This window comes from Dermacentor silvarum, chromosome 6, assembly GCF_013339745.2.
Source record: "Dermacentor silvarum isolate Dsil-2018 chromosome 6, BIME_Dsil_1.4, whole genome shotgun sequence".
NCBI lineage: Eukaryota > Metazoa > Arthropoda > Arachnida > Ixodida > Ixodidae > Dermacentor > Dermacentor silvarum.
In genome coordinates, this window is record NC_051159.1 from 70,694,779 (window position 1) to 70,713,146 (window position 18,368).

The 18,368-nt window shown below is 52.8% G+C and overlaps 1 protein-coding gene across 3 annotated transcripts in view; it reads left to right on the plus strand.

Moving 5' to 3' along the window:
• Positions 1-10,472, plus strand: part of LOC119455572 (uncharacterized) — a 125,234-nt gene extending 114,762 nt beyond the window's left edge. For all 3 annotated transcript variants that reach the window (XR_007467504.1, XR_007467505.1, XM_049668870.1), the window contains one exon: positions 9,991-10,472. The gene's annotated coding sequence lies outside the window, so the exon portion shown is untranslated. The remainder of the gene's footprint in view (positions 1-9,990) is intronic.
• Positions 10,473-18,368: the final 7,896 nt, after the last annotated feature.

An 18,368-nucleotide genomic window follows, 5' to 3' on the forward strand; every position in this document is an offset into this window, starting at 1 on the left:
CCCCGTGTTTTCCCTGGATTTCCGATGCTAAGGTGCTTCTGAAGGCAACCATAAGTTCAATTGAAGATCATTTTTCGTGACATCCTCAAGAACTCTCCGCCACCCTCTGTATGTAGTCTGAATGTACATTTCTTTTAAGCGCGAAGCACTCTAGGAGCCCGGGCTGTCGTGTAACGTGATCTGATGTCGTTGTGGTCACGCGCAAGAACAGAGTCAGAACAAGTGTAAAATTGATAAAAACCGGTTCAAAATAAACTAACCTGTTTCAGAATTATGTAAAAGTCAGGAATAGTCAAGCATTAAGCGCATTAATTAGCAGAAACTCGGGAAAATTGTGAAGATCTTGTAATGCGATCTCATGTCATCGTGGTCACGAGCAGTAATGGCTTTGGCTTCATGTGCGTGGCGTTTTCCCACCAGTTTTGCCTTAGCAGAGATGTCAAAACAGATGATGAATTGCTAAACACTAGATAAACACCGGACAAAAAAAATTTGCCGCGTATCTGCGTGCTTCGCTGCAAATGTCGTCGAAAGACGATAGTCTTCTGCCGGCCGTACTACATGAGTGCTGGTCTGATCCGCGGCCACCCGTGATGCTGTTCTCGTACCATTTCCGTCCTGGCATGAAGGTTTGCTTGAACAGATTTCATTTTACCGCATTATTTCATCAAGCGGCCATTTATGTTTTGCCCTGCCTCAGACAGCGCTTCCTTTATGTTGAATCGGCCGCATCTGGCTGGCATTGATAAAATTGAAGAGGCGCTGCGTGAGACATGGACGCCATCTGGCAATACATCGGGAAACATGAGCTTGTGCAGAGTGTTTCCTTCCTCCATGGCAGAGGACGCTCGTCGGCGCGCAGTCGGGGAACATCGTTCGTCGGCGCGCATAGCATGGCATTTTCAGCCCAGCTTAAGAAACTAGGGTCTTTAGAGTTACGTATCTATGTATTTTGTATTAAAGGAACACACCTCCTAATACTTACCTAGTGATGTTGCGCCTCAGATATGCGTAATATTTACTTTGTGATCGATAAAGTTCTCAAGTATGAACAGCCGTACCAGTTTAAGTAGTGTGGGCGGTAAGCAAGTGGTCCAACTTTGGCCGGGTGGCTGAATCGGGTGAAAGACAGACAGACAGACAGACAGACAGACAGACAGACAGACCACATTTTCATGGTTTAAGTTCCCCAAGAAAGACTATCGTCTTTAAAAAAAAGTTGTCGCAGTTTCACCTGAAAGGTGAAGCATCAATTGCGATAGCAAATTTGAAGAGAGCTATACGGAGTAATGATAGCAGCTTTATCAGCTGTATAAACTTGGACATGCAGCAGCACCGGCAACACGCAGAACTGTTGTCGACGCCGTCGGCGTTTTGCCCGCGTTCGCTCAAAATGCGTGCGGCGTTGGTGACTGTTGCCGGAGCCTCTGATATAAATAGGCACTTGGTGCCGCAGCTAAACGTCGCCTCCCTTCCCTCCCCCCACGGCCTTTCGTGCGTCGGAAGAAGGCACGTTTGCTCTACATATATGGTGATTGTAGAGGAGGAAAGAGACGCCTACTTCTGCAGCCCTTAAGGCGCCAACCTTTCCCTTTCCCTCAAGAACCACTTATCATCATCATCATCACAGAGCAGAACGCGCGTTTGTTCTCCGCCGTGCGTTTACTCCCCGTGAAAGCGCGCGTCCCTCGCGCCCTTTCACTAGCACATACAGCGTTCGGCGCGCGGCGACGATTTCATCTCTATTGACGTCATACGGAACCTCACGGCGACGGCGACGGCCGACGCCGACGGCAGAAATCTGCTTTTGAGTGCCCATATAATTGCTATCGCAATAAAAAATGTAGCAGTTTCGCCCGAAAGGCGAAGCATCAATCGGGATAGCAAATTAGCAGAGAGCTATTCGGAGTAGGGATAGTAGATTTATCGGCTGCATAAAGTATGACACATTCACTTACTAACTGAAATAACAAGCGTGGTGTCAGCGCACACAGGCACACATGAATAGATCGCACTCGATGACAGCAGCTAACCACTGTCAAAACGCTGGCAGCAAGCGCAGCCGCCGAAGCGAGCTAAGGTTCGTGCGGTCTATCGCTTCAACGGAAACTGAGCGGCCGAATGCACAGCCCATACAAAGGACAGAGCCGTGTGGAGATCGCTTGCAAGATACGGCGCGCGCGACAACACCGGCAGCCCGTACCGGCGCAAACATAATAAAGAACCAAGCAACAAGCGAAAAGTACATGAACGCATTTGTTGGCAGAGTAAAAGGCGCCCTCCCCCCCCCCCCCTCCCTCCCGCGCTGCCTTCCCGCTTTCCTCCTTTCGCGTGGGAGATTGCGTCGCCAGTTCCCCATTGTTCCCGGTTGCAAGATACGCATTTGGTGCAGCAGCAACGCGTCACCCCCCCCTCCCTCCCTCCCTCCCTCCCATACCACCACGGCGTTTCGCGCCACGGAAGTCGCGTTTGGTTTCCGCCGTGCGTTCACTGTCCGAGATAGCGCGCGTCCCATGCACGCTTTCACTCGCACATACGGCGCGCGGCGACGATTTTATCGCCCTTGGACTTTATACAAAACCTCACGCCGATGGCAGAAATCTGCTTGAAGTGTCCCTATAGTTGCTATCGCAATAAAAAAAGTGGTCGCAGTTTCACCTGAAAGGCGAAGCATCAATTGCGATAGCAAACTTGTAGAGAGCTATACGGAGTAATGATATTAGCTTTATCAGCTGTATAAACTTGGACATGCAGCAGCATCGGCAACACGCACAACTGTTGTCGACGCCATCGGCGTTTTGCCCGCGTATCGCTCAAAATGCGTGCGGCGTTGGTGACTGTTGCCGGAGCCTGTGATATAAATAGGCACTTGGTGCCGCAGCTAAACGTCGCCTCCCTTCCCTCCCCCTCCCCCACGGCTTCTCGCGCGTCGGAAGAAGGTGCGTTTGCTCTACATATATGGTGATTGTAAAGGAGAAAAGAGACGCCTACTTCTGCAGCCCTTAAGCGAGCAGGGCGCAGAACGCGCGTTTGTTCTCCGCCGTGCGTTCACTCCCCGTGAAAGACGCGCCCCTCGCGCCCTTTCACTCGCACATACAGCGTTCGGCGCGCGGCGACGATTTCTTCTCCAAATGACGTCATACGGAACCTCACGGCGACGGCGACGGCGACGGCTACGGCGACGCCGACGGCAGAAATCTGCTTTTGAGTGTCCATATAATTGCTATCGCAATAAAAATTGTCGCAGTTTCACCCGAAAGGCGAAGCACCAATGGCGATAGCAAATTAGTAGAGAGCTAGCTATACGGAGTAAGGATAGTAGTTTTATCAGCTGTATAAACTTGGACATGCAGCAGCACCAGCAACGCGCAGAACTGTTGTCGACGCCGTCGGCGTTTTTATATAAATACGTATTTGGTGCCGCAGCTAAAGGTTGCCTCCCCTCCCTGCCTCCCGTCCCCCCACAGCCCTTCGCGCGACTGAAAAAGTTGCATTTGCTCTCTATCTATCAAAAGGCGGAAAGAGACGCTTAATTCTGCAGCCCTTCAGGGAGCACAGCGCAGAACGCGCGGTTTGGTCTCCGATGTGCGTTCGCTCCCCGTGAAAGCGCGCGTCCCTCGCGCCCTTTCACTCGCACATACAGCGTCGGGAGCACGGCGACGATTTCATCGCCGTTGACGTCATACAGAACCTCACGGCGACGGCGACGATGACGGCGACGGCGACGATGACGGCGACGGCGACGACGACGGCGACGGCAGAAATCTGCTTCGGAGTGTCCATATAATTGCTATCGCAATAAAATAAACACAAGGGACACACCGGCGAATCGCTGCTTCGCACTTCCCCAGCTTTCACGTTTAGTGGAACTGCATTACCGCCGAGTTCACCAAGGCCACTGTCCCGGACCGGTAAGCAATTTTGTATCCCTTGAAACCACTAACACGCTTGACACCCTTAAGACTCACGTTCGGTAGCAAACCGGATGTGCGTCTTGTTGTACTCTCGGCTTTTTTTCTTCCTTTTTCGATTCTGAAGGCCGAAGCGCCGGCTAACCTAAGGGCCTGTTTGGCCCAATGAGCGTCGCAGCCCACCATTTATTTCCTATCTAGTGTTGTTCGTTCCTATATTACGTCTTTCAAAAACGGATCTGCAGTAGTGAACGCGCAATGGCGTATGACGAGAAATGTGACAAGGGCCTTATTGACACTTTTAGTGGAGTAGATTGCTCTAGATGAACGAGATGGCGCCGTCTGCGGCGCGCCACAAGTTGCCTCAGGGAAAGCGCACGAATGCGAAACCATTACCGCTTCTATTCTGCTACTCTGCGATCAGGTGTCGGAAATGCAACCGGGTGATCACTGGCGCACGCTGCTCGTTTCATGCTCCAAAATGTGGAACGGTAGAGTAAAGACGTGTGCAGTAGCTAGCTGCAACACAGTGAGTGGGACATCAATGAATGAATGAATGAATGAATGAATGAATGAATGAATGAATGAATGAATGAATGAATGAATGAATGTGGCCAAGTTCATGGACCACTACTACACAGGGGCTGCTAGTGTTGCCGGCCCTTCGCGCTGCACGGCATTGCTCAAGGATACAAAAAAATTCGCTCATCCGTCAAGATTGTATCGCGCATTGGGTGATTGTGGGAGAACCCCAGGAGGTCGAAATTATTCCAAGGTCCCCCATTATGACGTGCCTCATAATGAGAAAAGGATTCTTGCACGTCAAAAACCATAATTTATTATTTAGCATTGTACCACTAACCTATAAAAGAACAAACTTCAACCCCAGATCATCAGCGAGTACCGCTCGTTACATGGTGACAAAGGAAGTAGCGCCGCTTGCGGCATATTAAGTTTCTCGCACGTTATTTACACACGTACATCCCAACTCACACTCAAACGCACGGCCACTCTATCGCCCTCGTATCAATAATAGGTGAATGGACGTACTCTGGAATCAACGTGCTGAAGCGTGGGTGACGGACTACACCGAAAACACATGGGAGTCTGAGTGTCTGTGGCTGAACGTTTCTTGACGGTCCCCAGAGTAATCGAGCGACTAGCGATAATACGTCTTTGCTTCAAACTATTACAATGTACAGACTCCATACGTTCAAAGTCCTTGTGTGCAGCAAGAACGAATCTATCGCAATTGAGCGTACCGCCAAGCAATTAGGCAGTAAATAAACAATCGATTAATGAGTACACCGAAGAACGTCACTCGGTCAGAAATATGCACAACAGGCTGTTTTAGAGTAAAGTAAAGAATGAACATCAAAAGACACTCATCCTCATTGAATTCAGAAGGGGAAAGTATCAACTGGCTCTGAATACATTTCTAGCCCGGCTTTTAGTACGAGCACCGTGTAGGCTATTCACGCTGCTTGGACAAGGGGCAATGAGTTCCGAAAGCGCTTACATGTCCTCTAAAGCTGCGGCCAAAGGTTTGTGTTGTCAAATAAGTCGCCGTCTATATGACATCCACCGAAACAGATGTTTGCTGATTCGCACTGGCCTTATGCGCATCGATTGTAAACCCAGATGCAACGGAAGCAGCTGAGCAGAGCAATGAACGCGTCACCACGAGATCAAACATCACGGCGCCCACGGGAACGCCGTGAAAGGGTCTATAACGTAACGTTGTTTGTTGTCTTCTGGTTTCATTAAGGCGAAAGCCTTAGGTGTCTATGTTGGCGGTGCCCTTGGCGGTGACCTTGGCGAAACTGCGCCGTGACGAAAAAATGGCTGACGAAGCAAAAAAAAAAATGCTCGAATTGACGTCACATTTCTCTGCGAGGTTCCTGAAAACAAAGTAAATTACAGGCTTTCAAAAGAAAATTTGGTACATTGCGGTGTGGAATTAGAATGAGTGAATGAATGGGTGCACGTATCAAGAAAAGGTGAATGGCTGAACACTGAAACCAATGTGCCACACCGGACTATACCGAAAACACCTGGGAGTTTGTGGCTGAACGTTCCTTGACGGTCCACCGAGTAAGCGAGTGACTAGCGATAACAGTCTTTGCTACAAGCTTTTCCAAAGTACAGAGTGTCTACGTTGAAAGCCCTGGTGGGCAGCAAGAACTAATCTTTCGCAATTGAGCACACCCGCAAGCGATTAGGCAAATAATAAACAGGCAGGTAGCGACCGCAGAAAGGAACGTTACTCAGTCAGAAACATGCACAAGCCGCTGTTTGAGAGAGTTTGGGAAGTAATTAACGAACATAAAAGGACGCTAATTCTAATTTAATTCAAAAGCGGAACGTTTGGAAGGCTCGGAATACATTTGAAGCCCTGCGTTTAGAAGAACCTTATACGCTACTTACACCGCTTGGACAACGTGTAATGTTTGAAAGTGCTTACGTGTCCTCTGAAACAGAGGTTTGCTGAGCTGCACCGATGTTATGCACATTCATCGCAAACAAGGGGGCAACCGAGGCAGCTGAGGAAAGCAATGGTCGCGTCACCACGCGATCAAACATTGAGACGCCCACGGAATCGCAGTGAAAAGGGTCTATAACGTAAATTTATTCTGCTGTGGCCAATCTCCTGGCGTCAAGTTTACGTAACCACCGATACAACCACCGATGCAAGCGCTCAGCAAAGCAGAGGGTTCAGGTCGGGCCGAGCTAGCACCGTGAAAGTAGCTAACCGAGAATGGTGCCATTTTCTCCGATTGGTCCACTTCCCCTTGCCTAGCTTGCGGTGGCTCGTCGATGATTGCGGCGGCGTGCAACGGGTCGCTAAAGATGGCGCCAGACCGGATGCGCCGCTAAGAAGCTTTGGCAGAGTTATGTCGTATGCGTGCTGATAGGGCCCGACAACGTTATGCCACCACGCAAACATTTTATTATACGCAAAGAAATCAGTGCATCCCGCACTCTCGATTTACCAGCTCCAGAGTGCTCGGTGGACAGCTACCTCGTATTTCCTTCGAAACCGAGCAGTCTCCAGTTATCCAAAGAAAAAAAAATCTCTAATTTTGTTCGGCATAATATTTCATATTTGGTGTGGACATGTCCCTTCGGCGCTCTGAGTTTCGGTGGTTAAAACCTGAAAATAATGTAATTTCACTGGTGCGCACTACCTCCGTTGTGCACTACCTCCATGAGCGTATCTCATAATCAAAACCCTTCAAAACCCATGAACTATTTTTTAGATGCGAAAGATCTTATGCTCGGGGTTATGTCATTCCCTCCCTTTCTACCTCCCTCCATCCATCCAGCCGCCGTGCGTCCACACCCCTACTGCGCTTGCGCATCCTCCTCCCCCTCCTCTCCTCTCCTTGTCTCATCTCCTCTCGGTATTCCTCCTCTGCGACGCTCCTCTCCTCTCCGGATTGCGCAACGAATGACAACATCTGCGGCTCCACGCGCGATAATGCGAAGCAGCTAAAGCCCCAACCAGACGTACGCGTTGGAAAGCGTACGTACGCGCCGCATCGCGCCTGGGCGCGTACGGTGTCAGGCGCGGAGACTGTGTCGCGTGTGGGCGCGTTGCGGCGTGCACCCCTACCACTGCTAGAATTTTCGGCAGCTTCCGACGCCTACGCCGGAAGCTGCCACCGCGTCGCCCGCGCGACGCTCCTCACGTGACCACAGCACGCCTATGACGTGACCACGGCAAACGAGCGCGACTTCCGGCACGACTCTTCGCGCGGCGTACAGGCAAGCCCGGGCAAGCTGCGTGCTTTGTATAGATACATATAGATACATGTATAAATATATAGATACATGTTAAGTCAAAACTTAATGTGTTTTATTGCCATCTTTAATACATTGCTTAACGTGGCCGTTAAGCGAATGCTAGGCTGTCTTGAACATGGCAACCTAGCAACACTGCTTCGCCGCGACGAAACGCGCAGGGACGCGCGGCAACTGATGATAAGTGGTTCTTGAGGGAAAGGGAAAGGTTGGCGCTATCTTCTGCAGCCCTTGAGGGAGCACGGCTCAGCGCCAACGGGGAGGGGTAAGTGGGAGCGAAAGAAGGGATAGAGTGGAGTGGCCATGGCTGGGCGAAGCAAAACCGGCAGGCATAGGCGGCACGTATCAGGCCGAGATGGAAGGCCTTGGTGTGCTGCAGAGTCTGCAGGGGTGTTGTGCCAGGCCGGTCAGGCCCGGGGTGGGGTGGGAGGCCGTGAGGCCTTCCCGCTTGTAGAAATGTCCTTAGAGGCGTGCGGAGAGCCCTGACGAGTCAAGGAACTCCATGACGCCTCGAAGTGCAGAAAGGTGGTGTCGGCCGGGGAAGAGGAGATCTTCCTCCTTGCCAGAGGGGAGGCCCAGGCGGCGGAACTCCTGCAGGAGTGGGCCCCGCTGCTGGAGGTACGCCGGGCAGGCCAGCAGGAGATGTTCGATCGTCTCCGGCTCCCCGCAGGAGCTGCAGGCCGGGGACGTCGCTCGTCCCAGTCGGTAGCTGCGTGCTGCCGTCCAGCTGCAGCCGATGCGGAGCCGGAGAAGGAGCGAGGTCTCCCTGCGAGCCAGGCCTCGCTGGGGGAGTGGTCGTGGGGGGCATCCCAGTGCCACCCGTTTGTCTGGGTGGTGGGTCGCCAGGTGTCGCCGCAGCCTCAGTCCAGTGAAGTCGCCCTCCGTCACGGCCCGACTGAGGGGCACAGTGGTGTGGTGGGCGTCCTTCGCCAGAGTGTCGGCTGCCTCGTTGCCCGGGATCCCTACGTGGGCGGGGATCCAGTGCAGGGACACCGGGTGGCCTGCGTCCTGCAGCGCTGTCAGCCGGGTAGACAGCAGTGCGACTCCAAGGCTGGCGCTTTCTGGCCTCTGCAGGCCGAGGAGGGCTGCCTTGGAGTCGCAGAGGATGGCCGCTGGTACCCCAGGAAGCTCCTCGGAGAGTAGGTCGACGGCCAGGTGGAGGCCTGCCACCTCCGCTGCAGTCGAGCTGGCGTGTCTGGGCAGTCGACACTGCCTGCTCTTCTGCAGGGCTGGTGCCGTGCAGGCCGCCGTGGCAGAGCCGGACGCGCGGCAACTCGTGCATCGTTTGGGTGCGCGCCCTCTTCCTCTATCGGACGCGACATGACGTCGAGTGAGCGCGGCGCGTGTGTACGCTTTCCAACGCGTACGTCTGGTTGGGGCTTTAGGTTAGAGGCGCGACGGTAGGCGCCCCAGAGGCACCGGCAACAGTCACCAACGCCGCGCGCGTTCGGTGCGAACGCGGGCAAAACGCCGACGGCGTCGACAACAGTTCTGCACGTTGCTGGTGCATGTCCAAGTTTACACAGCTGATAAAACTACCTTGAGTCGACCCCATGGCTGCTTCGCATACTACTCAGGGTTCCCCTACGGGAAGATGGTGTATTTTATTTCTTTCACTACCTACGGGATTGACCCAGGAAAGAGATTTGAAGCATACCAGATACAAAAAAGTGGTGTTAAACTTGCTAAGAAAGACGTTGCCTTTATTTAATAAATATAAATTAAATATTGTACACTGGCAAGACTCAAACAGAAGACCCCAAGTACTGCAGCTCGTTATTAGCTTGCGTTTACTACAATTCTTACGGCCACTACAGCTACGAGTCTTTCACATCGTGTAATATTCTAACATGTTGCTGTCGCATTCATTGCTTCGTCCTTATGACGAAACTGATATTTTTCTTTGGTCGGCCTAATCATGCATGGTCAGTGTGGACACATCATACTGAGATGGGCAGTTTTCGCGGTTTTCGTGACGGGCAGGCTAAAAAGGCGTAGCCCCTGAAACTTTTTCACCAATTGTGGAAGGCAATGAAGCAAATAAAACGGAAGCTTTTTGGAATAGCTTTACGCTATATATAGCCCAAGGTTGCGTCTTCTCCAAAGAATATAGCGTTTTTCGAGGAGAAGCGTTGGGGTGCCAGGGCAACCTTGGTAATTTTCTTCCTCCACCTTTCTTCTTCTTCCGTGTAGCAAGCGTCTTAAGAGTCAAGTGTTAATGAATAAAATTCCCTAAAAAGCATAGCTACAAAATAAACGATTGTTTGCTTTGCAGATGACGCAGGCGGTGACTACTCGTCTATCTCTGATGACCAGAACTCGTCGAGCATGGAAAACGCGGCAGGCGCAGTCCAGATTGGTAACGCACCTAGCGACAATCGCAAGCTTCCGAATGGACGCCGTATACCAAGCCATCCAGAAAGCATTCCAAAAACCCCAGTGATAATCAGCACGAAGTCTATTCCACCTCGCAATTCGCCTCCCGCAGCGCATTCGAGGGCTCCGCCACCTTCTACCACGGCTGAACGGATACTACCAACGCCAATCAAGCCCAAACCTACTTTACTCAAGCCTACTATGCCACCTCGCAATTCGCCTCCCGCAGTGCATTCGAGGGCTCCGCCACCTTCTACCACGGCTGAACGGATACTACCAACGCCAATCAAGCCCAAACCTACTTTACTCAAGCCTACTATGCCACCTCGCAATTCGCCTCCCGCAGTGCATTCGAGGGCTCCGCCACCTTCTACCACGGCTGAACGGATACTACCAACGCCAATCAAGCCCAAACCTACTTTACTCAAGCCTACTGCCACGCGGAAGCCGACCATGCCGAAGCCCACCCCATCGAAGCCCGCCACGCGGAAGCCCACCCCGCCGAAGCCAAGCACGGATTCGAGTGTGTCACATGCAAGTGAGATGCCCTCCTTACAGATTTACCAAGACGTTCGAATGAAGAGATATATCGCAGTCATTATAGACGTAGGCTAGAGGCGTATCAACAGCCAAGACTAACGGGTTGGCTGGCTGCTTACACATAGCTTTAGGCCAGAGATACCCAGGCCCCTTTTAGTTTTGTTCACCATCATAGTCACTCACCTTTTTCCCGCGTTTTTCATAATACAAGGCCTCTGGTAGAGTAACTGCTTCTTCGTTTGCCTATGCTTGAATTTGCAATAAAACATGACCAAAGCTAGTTGAACGAATTAGTTTAACACAATAAACGCCAGATACGCTTAACAGATGCGCATGATAGAATGTGTCTCCTCCATTTTTCTCCACCTCTTTTAAGAGCATCTTGTATTCAATAAAACAGGCCAAATATGTATTGGGAATGTGAGAACACAGCCGGTATATGAATAGTCGTCGGCGAAATTTATCCAGTAACTTCGTGTGCCCAGATACCCTGATCTGAGTTCTAAAGATAGCGTGACTTACTTAAATAATCAGAATTTATTTGCCTGTTTTATACTTCATAGATATTTTTCTCTCTATCGCCGCTGTCCAGTATGCTATATCTGTATGTCACTATAGTCATCATGCTTTCTTTTCTCTCCCGCTGTCCCCGTGATGACCTTATCGAAATATTTACCAGATAAGGTTTCTGGTTCATTTTATCACAGTGGATTGACGTTTCAGGTGCCTAAATAGCCTCGCCGCTCATGTATTTTGCCGCGGTTTCTCGCAAAGCACTCTATCGTTCGTCGGATATCTAACCATCTCCACGGATAAGGAGGTGGACGCCTTGATGCGATTGTAGGTGCTAAGAGTAACGGGTTAACTACCGGTTAGCTGGTTCAATTCTTCGTCGTGGAATATGGTGCCGAAATCAACGACAGGAGATTGAATTGCGATGAACTGATTTTTTATTTATAATAAAGGGTTCCAGAATTATCCGTTTGTAGGTAACCTCGAAAATGAACTGGTTGCGCCCACACTGGCCAAGTCGAGAGGATAGTCGCGGTTTCGCCCGAGAGGCGAATCATTGATAGCAATGACAAGGGATTAGACAAATACGCGCAATAAGGTTCGTAGTTTTATCGACCGCACGAACTGCAGTATACATTCGCTTACTAATTGAATTCACAAGCATAGTATCACGCACGCTCAGGCAATCGTTAATAGATCTCACTCGATTAGCACTAAGTCGTCGTCACAACGCAGGCTGGATGAGGAGGGCCGGTGGCGGGTAGCAAATGCTTCGAGCTGCCTCTCGCTCAACAGGAGTCTCGGAAGATTGAGAGTATGTGACTTCCAGCACTAGGCGCGGTAGAACACACAGCGCAGAAAGCCCCCAGCCATATCGGCTCCGCCTCACCCTTAGGATCCGCCGTAGGTTACCAACAAATATGGCGCGCATGGCAGCGTATGCGCTCAGTCACGCGGACAGCCGTGCGTAGCCACGGCCCGATTTGAGGAGGAGAAGCGTGCTCACGCGCCCATGCCCCCTAATATATGACGTAGTGAGTGAGAGTAAATAGCAGGTACTTTTCTATCTGTCGTGTTGATAGGAATAAATACTGCCCCCTATCTTGGCACAATACGGATGAACGGTTATTCTCAACCTTTGTTTGACGAATAACACCATACGGGTTCCTTAACCTCTCCGGTTTTTCGTTTGGCTTGGTCGGTGAGCGAAATTAATTGTTTTGTTCTCTAACCACGTTACCGGCTTCATCTAAAAATACGTATGGCTAATTAATGCTTGGTAAGACCACGCTACATAGTCTGAATACGATCTGGCATGAGAAGAGATTTTTGAGTTCAACAGAAAACATGGCTAATAACTAAATCTGCGCGGGTGGTGGCCAGGCTGTCTGAGCATCCGATCCATTTGCACGGAACACTGCGAACATACTTAATTCCCTGATTTTTTGCTATATTCACAGCTGAGCAAGTTTTTCGCGTTACCGAGCAAATATCAGGATTCTATCCAGCCATGAGTAGGTTTCACGCTTCCAAAAGCACAACGATTGTCGTGGTACTTCCAGAGACCTGTCTTTTTGAACTTGCCAAGCTGGCTACAATTTCGTGATTTTGCACCGCTTGAGACCCCAATAAAATTTGAACGTGAGCATGAGGAGAGAACCGCTTACCTAATCCGGCCCAATATGTCTGAATGGATAGCTCCCGAGTTCAACCTAAAAAGCCTAAAAGGTGTATTCCGAGAAATGTACTCTTTGCCTTCCTCTGCAATGTTTTTGTTACCTTGCACGCCGATTGACTGACTTAGATGTATGTACACATCACCAAGTAATTCATAATGACCTATAACATTAATTTAGTTTTGCAACTGCCAGGACTTCTGAAATGTTGCAAAGAGCTTTAGATCAACCGTGTTCAGGTCATGCTTACATTTTAAGATAGTACCAAAAAGTCTAAAGAAGGCAATCGTTCGTCTGATTACAATACCGGGTAGGCTATCGCGGACCGTTATTCACACAGCTACATGAATCTGTTCGAGAGAAGCTCGCATACTCGAGGACTCCTGCTCTAAAAAACAACCCTTTGTTCCTTGAGTGCGAGGAGCCCTAGTACCCCACTCTGCTAGCAGTGCACTTATTTGTGCTCAGAGCCGAGTAAAAATAGTATTGGTACTTCTGGCATCTTAAACATGTTACTGCGAGCGCACATTCAATGCTTGAGTACACCTCTGCTCAGTAAGTACACTTGACCAAAGCGCGTGACGGTTGGCGGAATATCCAGAGGGCTATGAGATAGTGACTGCTGATGGAACATGAACAACACCTTCTTTAAGTATATTTGTGCAGTATATGCATGAAACCGGCCTACGTGCTTATGTTTCATTTAATATTGAAGTTAGTCGGCATGACAACCCCAGCCAAAAAAAAAAAAAAAAAAAAACTTACAACGAAGAGGGCTGGTGTAGCGAAACAAACTGCAGTGGAGAGGGCATGAGCGACTACCTTGAACAGAGAGGCGTGCTTTCCGCGCATAAGATTTTTAAGGGGCGTAGCTCCTCTTAGGGCACGTTCACACTGGGGAATCCGGCGTCTACAGCGAACGGAATTCTCCTGCCGCCGAAATTTGCGCCGTTTACACTGCTTGCCCACCACGCCGCTGGAACGCGATACAGCGCCATCTGCCGTGTAAAGCGCTAACCTCCAAACAAGCGTGGGATATACCGGATGGGCCCGCAGCCTCGAAACTACGCAGTTATCTCCGCTCGCGTAGAGTTCGCGTAGTTTTATTTTGCGCTCCATCGCTGCAAACTACCACAATGAACCCTGAGCAAGAAGAGGGAGTACTGCTAGGCTTGTTGGCAAGCACCTTTCTGGCGATGCATGACGCGCAGGAGCATTCGCAGAAGAGACGACACCAGCGGCGGTGGTATGTTCGTCCTGCTTTGCAAGAGCGCAAAAAGCTTGGTCACGCCACCAAACTACTACCCCTTCTGCGAGATCGCGACATGGAGTACTACCAAGAGTAATAGTCTAACCTTGTCACGTGTCCGTTGTCCGGCGTATCTCCCGGCAGTAAACGGCAGTATCTCCCGTAATGGCGTTGTGTGTCCGTATATGTATGGATACGCATATATACATATATATGTATATGTATAGTATAACCGGAAGCCGACTTCCGCTTCCGTTTCCACTTCCGGTTCCGCTTCCGGTTTCACTTCCGTTTCCACTTCTGGTTCCGGAAGCCAACTTCCGGCTTCCGGAGAAAGCTTCCGGCGTTTTTCTCTCTCGTCCGTAGCTAGGTGCGCTGCGGTGCACAAGGGCGTTCGTTCCCGACGCGCGTTCTCTTTCTCTCGTTCCCGACGCGCTCTCTCTTTCTTTCTTGTCCGTAGCTAGGGGCGCTGCGGTGCACAAGGGCGTTCGTTCCCGACGCGCGCTCTTTCTCGTCCGTAGCTAAGGGCGCTGCATTGCACAAGGGCTTTCGTTCCCGACGCGCGCTCTCTTTCTCGTCTGTAGCTAGGGGCGCTGCATTGCACAAGGGCGTTCGTTCCCGACGCGCGCTCTCTTTCTCGTCTGTAGCTAAGGGCGCTGCATTGCACAAGGGCTTTCGTTCCCGACGCGCGCTCTCGTTCTCGTCCGTAGCTAGGGGCGCTGCATTGCACAAGGGCTTTCGTTCCCGACGCGCGCTCTCTTTCTCGTCTGTAGCTAAGGGCGCTGCATTGCACAAGGGCTTTCGTTCCCGACGCGCGCTCTCTTTCTCGTCTGTAGCTAAGGGCGCTGCATTGCACAAGGGCTTTCGTTCCCGACGCGCGCTCTAGTTCTCGTCCGTAGCTAGGGGCGCTGCATTGCACAAGGGCTTTCGTTCCCGACGCGCGCTCTCTTTCTCGTCTGTAGCTAAGGGCGCTGCGGTGCACAAGGGCGTTCGTTCCCGACGCGCGCTCTCTTTCTCGTCTGTAGCTAAGGGCGCTGCATTGCACAAGGGCTTTCGTTCCCGACGCGCGCTCTCTTTCTCGTCTGTAGCTAGGGGCGCTGCGGTGCACAAGGGCGTTCGTTCCCGACGCGCGCTCTCTTTCTCGTCTGTAGCTAAGGGCGCTGCATTGCACAAGGGCTTTCGTTCCCGACGCGCGCTCTCGTTCTCGTCCGTAGCTAGGGGCGCTGCATTGCACAAAGGCTTTCGTTCCCGACGCGCGCTCGCTTTCTCGTCTGTAGCTAGGGGCGCTGCGGTGCACAAGGGCGTTCGTTTCCGACGCGCGCTCTCTTTCTCGTCTGTAGCTAAGGGCGCTGCATTGCACAAGGGCTTTCGTTCCCGACGCGCGCTCTCTTTCTCGTCTGTAGCTAAGGGCGCTGCATTGCACAAGGGCTTTCGTTCCCGACGCGCGCTCGCTTTCTCGTCTGTAGCTAGGGGCGCTGCGGTGCACAAGGGCGTTCGTTCCCGACGCGCGCTCTCTTTCTCGTCTGTAGCTAAGGGCGCTGCATTGCACAAGGGCTTTCGTTCCCGACGCGCGCTCTCTTTCTCGTCTGTAGCTAGGGGCGCTGCATTGCACAAGGGCTTTCGTTCCCGACGCGCGCTCTCTTTCTCGTCTGTAGCTAAGGGCGCTGCATTGCACAAGGGCTTTCGTTCCCGACGCGCGCTCTCGTTCTCGTCCGTAGCTAGGGGCGCTGCATTGCACAAGGGCTTTCGTTCCCGACGCGCGCTCTCTTTCTCGTCTGTAGCTAAGGGCGCTGCATTGCACAAGGGCTTTCGTTCCCGACGCGCGCTCTCTTTCTCGTCTGTAGCTAAGGGCGCTGCATTGCACAAGGGCTTTCGTTCCCGACGCGCGCTCTCTTTCTCGTCCGTAGCTAAGGGCGCTGCATTGCACAAGGGCTTTCGTTCCCGACGCGCGCTCTCTTTCTCGTCCGTAGCTAGGGGCGCTGCGGTGCACAAGGGCGTTCGTTCCCGACGCGCGCTCTCTTTCTCGTCCGTAGCTAAGGGCGCTGCATTGCACAAGGGCTTTCGTTCCCGACGCGCGCTCTCTTTCTCGTCCGTAGCTAAGGGCGCTGCATTGCACAAGGGCGTTCGTTCCCGACGCGCGCTCTCTTTCTCGTCTGTAGCTAAGGGCGCTGCATTGCACAAGGGCTTTCGTTCCCGACGCGCGCTCTCGTTCTCGTCCGTAGCTAGGGGCGCTGCATTGCACAAGGGCTTTCGTTCCCGACGCGCGCTCTCTTTCTCGTCCGTAGCTAAGGGCGCTGCATTGCACAAGGGCTTTCGTTCCCGACGCGCGCTCTCTTTCTCGTCCGTAGCTAAGGGCGCTGCATTGCACAAGGGCTTTCGTTCCCGACGCGCGCTCTCTTTCTCGTCCGTAGCTAGGGGCGCTGCGGTGCACAAGGGCGTTCGTTCCCGACGCGCGCTCTCTTTCTCGTCTGTAGCTAAGGGCGCTGCATTGCACAAGGGCTTTCGTTCCCGACGCGCGCTCTCTTTCTCGTCTGTAGCTAAGGGCGCTGCATTGCACAAGGGCGTTCGTTCCCGACGCGCGCTCTCTTTCTCGTCCGTAGCTAAGGGCGCTGCATTGCACAAGGGCTTTCGTTCCCGACGCGCGCTCTCTTTCTCGTCCGTAGCTAAGGGCGCTGCGGTGCACAAGGGCGTTCGTTCCCGACGCGCGCTCTCTTTCTCGTCCGTAGCTAAGGGCGCTGCATTGCACAAGGGCTTTCGTTCCCGACGCGCGCTCTCTTTCTCGTCTGTAGCTAGGGGCGCTGCGGTGCACAAGGGCGTTCGTTCCCGACGCGCGCTCTCTTTCTCGTCTGTAGCTAAGGGCGCTGCATTGCACAAGGGCGTTCGTTCCCGACGCGCGCTCTCTTTCTCGTCTGTAGCTAAGGGCGCTGCATTGCACAAGGGCTTTCGTTCCCGACGCGCGCTCTCTTTCTCGTCTGTAGCTAGGGGCGCTGCGGTGCACAAGGGCGTTCGTTCCCGACGCGCGCTCTCTTTCTCGTCTGTAGCTAAGGGCGCTGCATTGCACAAGGGCGTTCGTTCCCGACGCGCGCTCTCTTTCTCGTCTGTAGCTAAGGGCGCTGCATTGCACAAGGGCTTTCGTTCCCGACGCGCGCTCGCTTTCTCGTCTGTAGCTAAGGGCGCTGCATTGCACAAGGGCTTTCGTTCCCGACGCGCGCTCTCTTTCTCGTCTGTAGCTAAGGGCGCTGCATTGCACAAGGGCTTTCGTTCCCGACGCGCGCTCGCTTTCTCGTCTGTAGCTAGGGGCTGCGGTGCACAAGGGCGTTCGTTCCCGACGCGCGCTCTCTTTCTCGTCTGTAGCTAAGGGCGCTGCATTGCACAAGGGCTTTCGTTCCCGACGCGCGCTCTCTTTCTCGTCTGTAGCTAGGGGCGCTGCATTGCACAAGGGCGTTCGTTCCCGACGCGCGCTCTCTTTCTCGTCTGTAGCTAGGGGCGCTGCATTGCACAAGGGCGTTCGTTCCCGACGCGCGCTCTCTTTCTCGTCTGTAGCTAGGGCGCTGCGGTGCACAAGGGCGTTCGTTCCCGACGCGCGCTCTCTTTCTCGTCTGGAGTAAGTGGTTCTTAAGGAAAGGGATAGCTAGGGGCGCTGCGGTGCACAAGGGCGTTCGTTCCCGACGCGCGCTCTCTTTCTCGTCTGTAGCTAAGGGCGCTGCATTGCACAAGGGCGTTCGTTCCCGACGCGCGCTCTCTTTCTCGTCTGTAGCTAAGGGCGCTGCATTGCACAAGGGCGTTCGTTCCCGACGCGCGCTCTCTTTCTCGTCTGTAGCTAAGGGCGCTGCATTGCACAAGGGCGTTCGTTCCCGACGCGCGCTCTCTTTCTCGTCTGTAGCTAAGGGCGCTGCATTGCACAAGGGCTTTCGTTCCCGACGCGCGCTCTCTTTCTCGTCCTGTAGCTAGGGGCGCTGCGGTGCACAAGGGCGTTCGTTCCCGACGCGCGCTCTCGTTCCTCGCCGTAGCTAGGGGCGCTGCATTGCACAAGGGCGTTCGTTCCCGACGCGCGCTCTCTTCTCGTCCTGTAGCTAGGGGCGCTGCATTGCACAAGGGCGTTCGTTCCCGACGCGCGCTCTCTTTCCTCGTCCGTAGCTAGGGCGCTGCATTGCACAAGGGCGTTCGTTCCCGACGCGCGCTCTCTTTCTCGTCCTGTAGCTACGGGGCGCTGCATTGCACAAGGGCGTTCGTTCCCGACGCGCGCTCTCTTTCTCGTCCTGTAGCTAAGGGGCGCTTGCATTGCACAAGGGCGTTCGT